General features: G+C 32.2%; 1 long non-coding RNA gene across 1 annotated transcript; it reads left to right on the top strand.

The window, feature by feature from the left end:
* The first annotated feature begins 1381 nt into the window (after positions 1-1381).
* Positions 1382-1828, top strand: LOC129745682 (uncharacterized). Its single transcript, XR_008737167.1, has 2 exons — positions 1382-1491; positions 1555-1828. It is a non-coding gene; the product is annotated as an uncharacterized LOC129745682 (long non-coding RNA).
* Positions 1829-10069: the final 8241 nt, after the last annotated feature.

Below are 10069 nucleotides of genomic sequence, written 5' to 3'. Positions count from 1 at the left end.
AAAACTTTGATTTTTCTGTTTGCTATAGTTCTATATTTTATATTCGATGGATTCAAAAATATACACGTTTTGGAAATCAATAATTTAATTTTGTTGTTTTAAAACAACAGTTATTCTTTGCATTTACGATTTAAGATGAATTGAATCTTGATCTCTATGTTGATGATTCAAAAACAGAGAAAAGCAAAAAAAAAGATAAAATTAGGCTTAAAAACTGCTTTTTTGCCATTTGTTCCTTTCCGCTTGTTCCTTCAGCGGATCAAATTTAAAAAAAGTTATTTTTGATCCTATGAAAATCCGTGTGCCAGGTCACAGGACTCAATAAGCGCTTTAGCACGATTTAATAAATATTTTATTCAAAAATATATATAAAACTAGCCCAGTTAGCTAAAGAGCCGTCGTTTTATATCCAAAGAGCTACAGGTTGCCGACCTATGGATAATAAAAGTAATATTAAGTTTGTAGGTGATATCATAAAGCCAATCAGTCATACTCGATAAAAAATTTCACGGCATCGAAAAATGTAAAAATTTATATTGATCGATTTTTTAATTTTTCTAAGAGAATCAAAAACTTATAAGAACTACCTTACGATGTGGGGAAGTCTGTCATCATCATTTTGTTGTCATCAAATGGTTACTTTATTACATTATATTTAAATGAAATTGAATAAGTGTTGTAGTATAGGTACAAGTGTTGCATCTAACCCTGCTGTTGCATGATGCCCTGTTGGACGGCACGTTACAACTTTTTTTTTATTTTTTTACAGTTCGGTTGCAAAAAAAGAGAAACAGCTATTTTCAGACAATAATTCATATTAATGGAGTCCTAGATCACAGTAAGAAATTTTGTAAATTTTTTTGATAAGTTACCCCTAAATGCGTGTCCTACATTAAACTTCGTGATCAATTTAAACATAGTGGTACAGAAGAACCTCGCTTATTCTGGCTCCGATTATCCGAGTTTTTACGTTTCCCGACCCACTTGATTCATACAAGATCTTCTGATTTACCATGCATTGCGTCTCGATGATATACAAAGCCATTGGAAATAAATTTCATTTTATTTCGGATTATTAGATGTTTTGCTTACCCAACGTTCTCCTTCCTCCCCTTACCACGAATAAGCGGGGTCCTACTGTTTATTTCCCATCCGATAGCAACAACTTTTGATATATTTTTTTTTAAATTTAAACTGCATGAAACTATCAACATTTACACAGCTACATCTGGTGAACTTTAAAAATAATACATACGTTTATTACACTCTAGAGGTTCAGCCCAGCTGTTTTTTTTTTAATAGCGTCTAGCTTGTATTCAACATGGATTTTTCCACTGATTATTACATCGTTAATGTTCTGCTTGCAGCTGTCCTAGTACACAGTCTAGAAAGACCTCATCATTGAAACTGTTCCCAGTAATCATAAACTTACCATGAGAAGCTTTTCGTTAGCATTGATTGTGTTAACTTTGTTCACGGATTCGTCCAACGGTAAGATCTTTCATGTTTATTTAAAAAAGGCAAAGAAAAATTTACATATTTAAACATTTTCAGCATTCGAAGAGCGTAGAATTCGTTCGCCCGTCGGATTCTACTGTGACATCATGGGCATGTATTTTAATTACTACAAAAATTTGTGGTGTTTCTGCAGCATCTACCAGAGGGTTGTTCGATGCAAATTCACCGATAGAATGAGTACAGCTTACCCGTTTCGCTAATGGATAGCAAAAGTTTTTTTTCCGATGTTAATAAGTATCAACATTTTGACGAACAAAAGCTTTCTCCACTTGAAGAAGAATTAAAGAATAAAGAAAGTATCAGCACAGAATCTGTTTGTAACGTTTTACCACTGACCATACTGACTGGACACTCGATTTCGTTCGTGGATAATTTTTTCAACAGTACGCAATATCGATTCCAGAGTGCTCATCGATTAATTTGAAGAAATGCTATTCCAGTTAGAAAGTGCCACCCAACTTAAAAAAAAGTAATTTCTACGATAAAAATGGCTAAACAGGTACATTTTCTTACAGGGCATTTTTGTGGCTATTTATGGTTTAAGTTTCAGGTAATCGGAATATGCGAGCTTTGTGCCGCCGAGAAGCAAGAGTGCATCTCTTGCTTCTCGGCGGCAAATAGCCACAAAAATGCCCTGTAAGAAATTGTATTGTAATGTATTAAAATAGATCACAAAAATGACCGGTCCTAAATGGCTTCCTTGGGGCACTCCTGAAGATGCAACGAACTGCCTAAAAAAGGATTCACCAGTACGAACGGATAACTTTCGTTCCATTAAGCAGCTTTGGAACCAATCCATTAGGGATCCACAGAATCCTGAACGTTCGAGCTTTGCGATTGCAACCTCGAGCGCCGCAGGAAAAAAAATGCATTTTAATACAAATCAAAGATTCACCTTTTAAATCTCGTTTCTATATGCTGGAATATGATTGTTTTGGATCACGGGTTTTTTTATTACAAAATTTCATCCATCCAAACATTTTTAGAATTCTTTATACTATTTTTTATCTCTAAATGTATGCAACACCCTTATGGTTTTTCTTTAAAAACATTTTTGACAAAAAAAAAAAAAATTATTTCGAAACAAAACCAAAAAGTAATGCAATTGTTGCCTTATGCATTATGACATCACAAATATATCAAAAACTATAAATTTTCAAACGTTTTCATTTGATTTTTTATTAAAAACAAAGTTTGTTGCAACTTACTCCTTGCAAATAACTGGTGAAACCAAAAATTCTTCTGACTACTTCATTTAGATGTCCCATCAACCTTAAATCTTTTTATGTAAAAGCAGTATGATAATCTGTGGACATTATGTTTTTAGAAGCTATGAAGTTGACAAATGTTTCATGATGCCCCAATTGACGGTACTTTATAAATTGGGTTTACATGAGAAACATATTTTGAAAATAATATTTTATTTAATTATTTTTGGAACTTTTCCTGATCTTTAACATGATAGGTTTTCATTTATCAAAGAGAGGGCTTAGCACAGAAATCTCCTTAAAATAAATTCTCATGTACTGTATTGTTTCTATACTATTTTTTGGCCAACTTTCAATTAACCCTGTAATGCCCAACCCCACCTTAAGCGGGGTATATTAAGATAATCATAAAGTCGCATCGTAAAGTTGGTTTTTCAATTTTTTTCGCTAAATAATTTGAAATATGTTAATAAATCAATCCTTGTCACTGAAAGCTGTTTGACAAGCTGTTGTCAAAAGGCGGGGGAGGAGGGGGGCGCAAATGGAGTTTCAATAGAATGGTCTGATCACGTGAAATACTTAGGACTCACACTTGATCGGAATCTTACTTTAGAAAATCACATTGAAGATATTCAATCTAAATTTAATAAATACACTGAATCTCTTTATTCTTTCTTCAACAGGAAATCCGACCAGCGATAATGTATGCAGTTCCGATTTGGTCTAGCTGCTGCGCGGCGAGGAAGAAAGCCATTCAGAGAATTCAGAACATAGTTCTGAAAATGATTTTGCGACTTTCACCTTGGCACAGCACCGAAGATCTTCATCGGATTGCAGGCATTGAATCGATCGAAGAGGTTTTAGGACAAAAATCTGCTAAAAATATTTTTTATTTAGGGTATGACACTATATATTGAACCCCATCTTTGGGATTCAGCGAATATGTGGCCTTAAAAAAATAATGAAAGTTTTTTTTTAATGAAATTTTGATAGCATTGCTTAAGCTTGCTCCACATTTTCGAATCGATATGATTTTTTAATGGAAATATGTTTTTAAACCATCATTTAAGCCTTTTTATTAAAAATTGTTCTTGTCCCAATAATTGAACACGATGATTTAAATATAGAATTGCCAGTGTTTCAATTATTGAACACGTAAACATTGGAATTCATTGTAAACATTTAGGGGTATTGCTTTCAACAATGGTAATGGTAATGCCAGAACAATTTTACAAATTTTTATGCCTTAAATTTTTTCTACAATGGATTACTTCAAATATGCACTTATCTGCATTTGCCCCACAATCATTCAGATTGTTTACTTTTTTCTGCCATTTTAGGCATTTATTATGTTCTGTTGAAGGCATAAATTCAGTATTGTTTATTGGCATAACGTAATATTGGAATTTTCTTTATTCAGGATACATTTTTCCTTATTATTTAACTCCTACCACTTTGAAAAGCAAAATCCATTAAAGTGAGTCAGAAGAGCATCCAAAAATCGGAAGCTACACATGATCGAAGGAATTTCGAAGTCCGATTGTAAAGTCATTATGTTTCAAGCAAAAAAAAAAGATGTATGGTAAAAAATATGCTTAGCAGATTTTTTTTACCTTTTTTCGGAATACTGACGAAATTGCGAAAGTTTAATAAAAAAAACTTGAATGAACACTTTCAGATTTTTTAACAACATGAATCAGCCGGCATCAAAGCTACAAACAAAAATTATTAGTCATTGAAAAAAACAATAGATATCTGAAATTCTGTGATTCGACTCAAAAGGCCTTTGACGATAATCTGTGATGCTTTTTTTTAAGAAATTTGATAGAAAATGTAAAACAAACATGGATAAATTTAGTTATTTAACTTATAATTCGCATTCCACATTAGCAAAGTCATAATATAGCTTTAGAAATTCTATCCCAATGATATCTAAATAAGATTCAAAATTATGAAAATCTGGATGAAAATTCTAGAATCAGGAATGTAATTTTGAAGTAAGTTTCCTAAAAATAAGTGTAATTGAACATTTTTATGTAATGTCGACAAACATGCACAACATCTCATTGTAATGATCCGATACAGAACTTCAATTGAAAAAAACGGGGTTTTTACCGTTTGCAGGAAAAAATCTTGGCTTTAAGGACATGTTTTATTAGTGGAAAAAAAATCGCCGAAAGTCATTTAGCGATTCTACGTCCAACGCTAAGAAGATGGTGAATTCTTTGAATATTTATTTTTCGCACGATTAGTTTTCACTGTGGTAAGCTCCAAAAGATCCAGAAAAGGAAGTGATGACGAATAGTACCATCGGTTAAACAAAAATTTTGTATGAACGAATGTTCATCAAGAAATAATATTAAAAAATAGAGAAAATTTAAAATGGCAAAGATTTAGTGATGTACCTTTTCAATATCAGGTATTTGAAAAGTCGTTTTAAACCTTTGTTTTTAAACACGTGAATTCGATTTATCTTTTCTTTTTCAGATTTATTTTCGCCAAAAATTTGAAGTTTTAAAAAATGACGAGGAGAAGCTCTGCTAATTATAAAAAAAATATTTTAAGTTTGATCCTCCGATAAGATTTTAAATTTAAATTGGGCCGTTGGTTCAAAAGGTTGCTCACCCCTGTGTTAAACTATCAATCCTTGTTACTGAAAGCTGTTCGACAAGCAGTTGTCAAAAATTTCAGGCAAGAGTCTTATAAACATGAGCAAATTATAAATGGACCTATTTTTCGATAAATGATCAATTTGGTAGCCTCATACGATTGGCATTGTGATCAAAGAGTTACCATCATTCTGGATTGTTTTTTTAGAATATTAAAGTCCTATGTTAGAAAGGTGAGATGGAACATAAACTCCGTCTAAAGGCGGGATTGGGAAAGTACGACAACAATTCGAAAAATAAGCACTATACTTTTCGTATAAGTTTAAATGTCTCAGTTATTAACAAAAACTACATGAAAATATAGCTATGAGTCAATGTAGATTTTTATTTTTTATTTTTTTTTTATTACGAGTCAATGTAGATATGTTTCTAAATTTAGGAGAATTGATTGAATTGTGTAAAAACTACGATCGAAAAAGTACTGAAAGTCAAGTTCCTTAGCCTCTGTCCATATGCAATTTTTTAAAGAAGAAAATCAAAATAATTTTCTCATCTATGAAGTTCTTCGTAGAACAAAAGTTGTTTGCAATCATTTTCTGTGAATTTTTCAACATAAAAATCTTTTTCTAGAGGGTTATACATAGGGCCGTTAAACCGCTGCCAGTCACATCCTTTCAAAGCTGTGTGAAACGTATGCTGCGTGCATACCGAATTTTCCAATTTTGATTATTCAATTATAGTTCAATCAACAGGCGCAATAACGACCGGGACTGGCCTTTGACATGTTGCAACTGGCTTCTGTTCTCAGTTTAAGTTTTTTTTCCTCTCTACTGAAGCTGACTGTTGGCTGGTTGTTTTTATTTTAATTTAATTAAACATTTAAAATTCTCAGTTTTTATTTTCCAACCATGGTTTCCCGATAGGCATTCGAGTCCCATATTGCTATACAATTTACTTCCTTAACTCGCCTAACTTCGTTTGCTGATTGACAAAATATATTAGAACTGAAAGATAGAAAAACGACTTTATTCCGATACCAACTGCTCTATTCGTGTTTAGTACTATCGCACAAAGCTTAATCAAATAATGTAAGATATCAATTAATCATTTTTAAACAACAGTCAACAGCTCCAAAACAATGCCAAGATTTTCACAAACCAGCCAAACCAGCCTTTTTTGAAGTTAGGCTATAGAAAAAAAAATTTCGCACTATGGATCCGTCTGTACGCAGATTGTGTACTTAAAAATTGAGGCCAATCAGGCCAATTCTTAAATAAATAATGAGTGTATACATTGAGGGGTAATTAACTTTACAGTATACTTTGAAGGGGTAATCAGCAATCAACAAACAGTTTGTTTCTAAGCACACAACCAACCTAATTTCAGTGATTGGGGCATTAAATTCTTCAACACTTTTCAAATTCAATGGCTTCTGAAAATTTTATATCCGCAGATAATCATACAGCCCATATATCAAAAGTTTTAATGTTGATTGGACAACAAATTGACGTAATCAAATTTTTTTTTGTTGGTTTCTTCAGTTATTTTTAATTTTTTGAACACATGCGATTATCACCATACTCAGAATACGATGTTACTCGCAAACAAATTTTGATAAATTTGTATTGCCATTAAGGCCAATGCGCATAAAAACACCCATTACAGTAATTTTTGGGTTTGGATTTCGCATTGTCTCTGTCCATAATGCCGCTACATATGATTGCATACATTTAGGGGTACAAAATACTTTAAAATATTAGTTGAAATCATGAAAAAATTGTTTGAGCGCATGAAATTTTAATGTTAACACACGCGTGATGCAAAGCAATCATATTCCGGCACATGGAGACGTGATTTATAAGCCGTCTCTTTGATTTTGTTGTATTTTACCCTTGAGAGGAAACTGAATCATAAAATAAAATTTTAAATAAAATTTTGGGATTATTCGAAAAATCTTTTTGCATCAAAAGTGTTGGTATTGGATAATAAAACCTATATACAATTTTTAAGTGATATCATTAAGCCAATCCGTCATACTGGGTAAAGTTTTTTTTTGTGACCCTTGTGAATAATCTTACTAGGAAGATCCTGAAAAAAATATAATCGAATAAGCTTGTATAAACAATGTTGATTTGATACTCAGACTCGGATGAGTCAACTGACAAAAAAATATGTTTCGTCAAATATGTCATATTCTGAGTTTAAAACTTAAATAACACTATTCTCCTAGTGATATTGCAATGCGATATTTTGTTTAAAATCTAAATTTTTATTCTGTTTCTCTGTTTTAATTTAGCAAGCAATTGACTTTTTTCCATTCGCGAATTGATAAACAATCGTTCGAATTCCACCACAGAAAAAACATTCAAAAATAAGCTGTTTTTTTTTTGTTCACGGGCTGCCAGAACTCCATCAATGATGATTTTTGCTCCACTATTTCAATCAATCTCTTTCAATTTATACAATCATTCATGGTGGCAATTATTCATGTGTTTGTTTTGCGTGTGTTATGCTGCAAGGGCCTGTGGCTGTGGATTAAAGCCAAACGACGAACGACTATTTATAACACTGCGGCGACCGACGGCGATAAATAAAAGTGAGAATTTTCCACCAGTGTGACTGGCCAGGCCATACACCACATCGCAGACCCGCCGCGTCCACCACCCACTGTAGTTAGCGTAGCGTAGCCACAACGCTCGCGAATCCATTCCCCCATTCAACCCAATTTAGCAAATCCGCCTGAATGGTGGTGGAAGTAGCCGGATCTAAAAATATCGCCGTTCTGCTCCGGTCCAACGCATTGATTCACAAAAGAAATTATGGACGTGTTTTGACAACCGAAACTTTGCGGGGGGTTAGTTGAACTGGGAAATCAGGTGGATTATTTGTTTCCATCAATTGAAGGTCGACTGTTATGAAACGGAATTTTTTTTTTCGTTCAGCTAGGGTCAGGGGTCTAGCAATTTATTTGAACAAGTTTTTTATTCCTATCGCTGATCAATTTAATACAATGCGATCTTTTTTTTCAACTTCGTGTAGTTTTATATATGAAGATAGGTTCACAAGCATATTATGACACGAGAAGTTGATTAAAACGGATAAAAAGAACTCTTACAATGTTCATGTAATATTCATGAAATATCGTACAAAAGCAAGAAAATAACAAATATCGATACAACGGAATGACTAATTATATTAAGACACTAGGTACCGTTAACTGGGGCAATATGTAAAACTTTTTAACTTCAATGACTTCAAAAAACTTAATGTCCATAGATAATCATAATACCTGTTGAAGGGACATAAAATTGACGTGATCAGAAAAATTATTGGTTTCACCAGTAAATTTTAATATTGCAAAAAAACGCGACTTTCACCCTACTAAGAAAAAGAGGTAAATTATAACAAACTTTGTTTTTAATGAAAAATCAAACGAAAACGTTTGAAAAATTATAGTTTCTGATGTCATAACGCATAAATCACCAATTGCAGTTATTTATGGGTTTGTTCGAATTGAATTTTACATTTTTCGGTCCAAAATATTTTTAAAGAAAAAGCCTGAGGGTGCTGCATACATTTAGGGGTAAAAACCACTACAAAAATCTACTAGCAGAAATCATAAAAATTAATGTTTGGATGGATGATTTTTTTTTATACCAACCAAAGCTTGATACAAAAGAATCATATTCCAGCATATGGAAACCCAGGGCTGGAAAACAGGAAAAAAAAATGATTAAATCACCGACCAGTGAGTGGCTAACAAATTTTGTTTCTTAGAATTGATCATTGTTAAAACTTTTTTCAAGGCTTTAAGGAAGTTTTTCATTGAACAGGTTTGCGTTTTAGTGAATTTCTATTCGCCTCACCTAGATGGAAACGAGATTTAAAAGGTGAATCTTTGATTTTCATTTTGATGCATTTTAGCTCAGAGTGGTAACTGAATTATAAAAATATTTGTTTTAAAAAAATGGTGATTGACCGAAAAATATTTAAAAAAAACAGTGTTGGCATATGATAATTAAAGCAATATAAAGTTTGTAGATTATATCATCAAGCCAATCCGTCATACTGGGTAATGTTTTATACGGCGTCGTAAAATGTAAAAAAATTGAACATCTAATCTAAAGTTGAAATATCCCAAACATTTTTCTACGTTTCAAAACCTATGAGTTCAGTTTCAAATTGGGAATAACTTGGTTTGTTTTATGAACATTTTGAATGTATGTAAAAAGGTTATTTCAAAATCTTGAAATATTTTTTTTTCTCGCCAACGGAAATCCTTCCTTATGCAATCAAAGCGTTAAGAAACAGCTGGTTGATTTATGTGAGGGTTCAACTTTTTCCCTTAGTAAAGGTATAGTTTTAGTGTAGTTTTTCTTGTAGTTTCTCGTAAATTTTTCATATTTAAAAAAAGGGAAATTTTCTAAAAGCATGCTAGTCATAAGGATAAAAACCTTATCAAATGGTAAAGTTTGAAGGAATAAATAATAGGGGAATAGTACAAAGACCTAGGTAATTGAATGAAGACAACATTTCATTTGTTTGTGAAGTTCAATTTTTATTTGTAATGTTAAAAAAAATTAGTCCCTTAATTTATGCAGCATCATACCATCTGAAACCTATATGTTAAGCGTTTATTTTATTTGTTTCATTTGGTTTACAATATACTAAATGTTCCTAACTGCCTTAGAAATTTATAAACAAGCTTTTGTAAATATTATGAATGTGTTTTGT

This window comes from Uranotaenia lowii, chromosome 2 (assembly GCF_029784155.1).
Source record: "Uranotaenia lowii strain MFRU-FL chromosome 2, ASM2978415v1, whole genome shotgun sequence".
In the NCBI taxonomy this organism is placed as follows: domain Eukaryota; kingdom Metazoa; phylum Arthropoda; class Insecta; order Diptera; family Culicidae; genus Uranotaenia; species Uranotaenia lowii.
The sequence above is the reverse complement of the archived record's forward strand: the minus strand, read 5'-3'. Positions and strand labels throughout refer to the sequence as shown.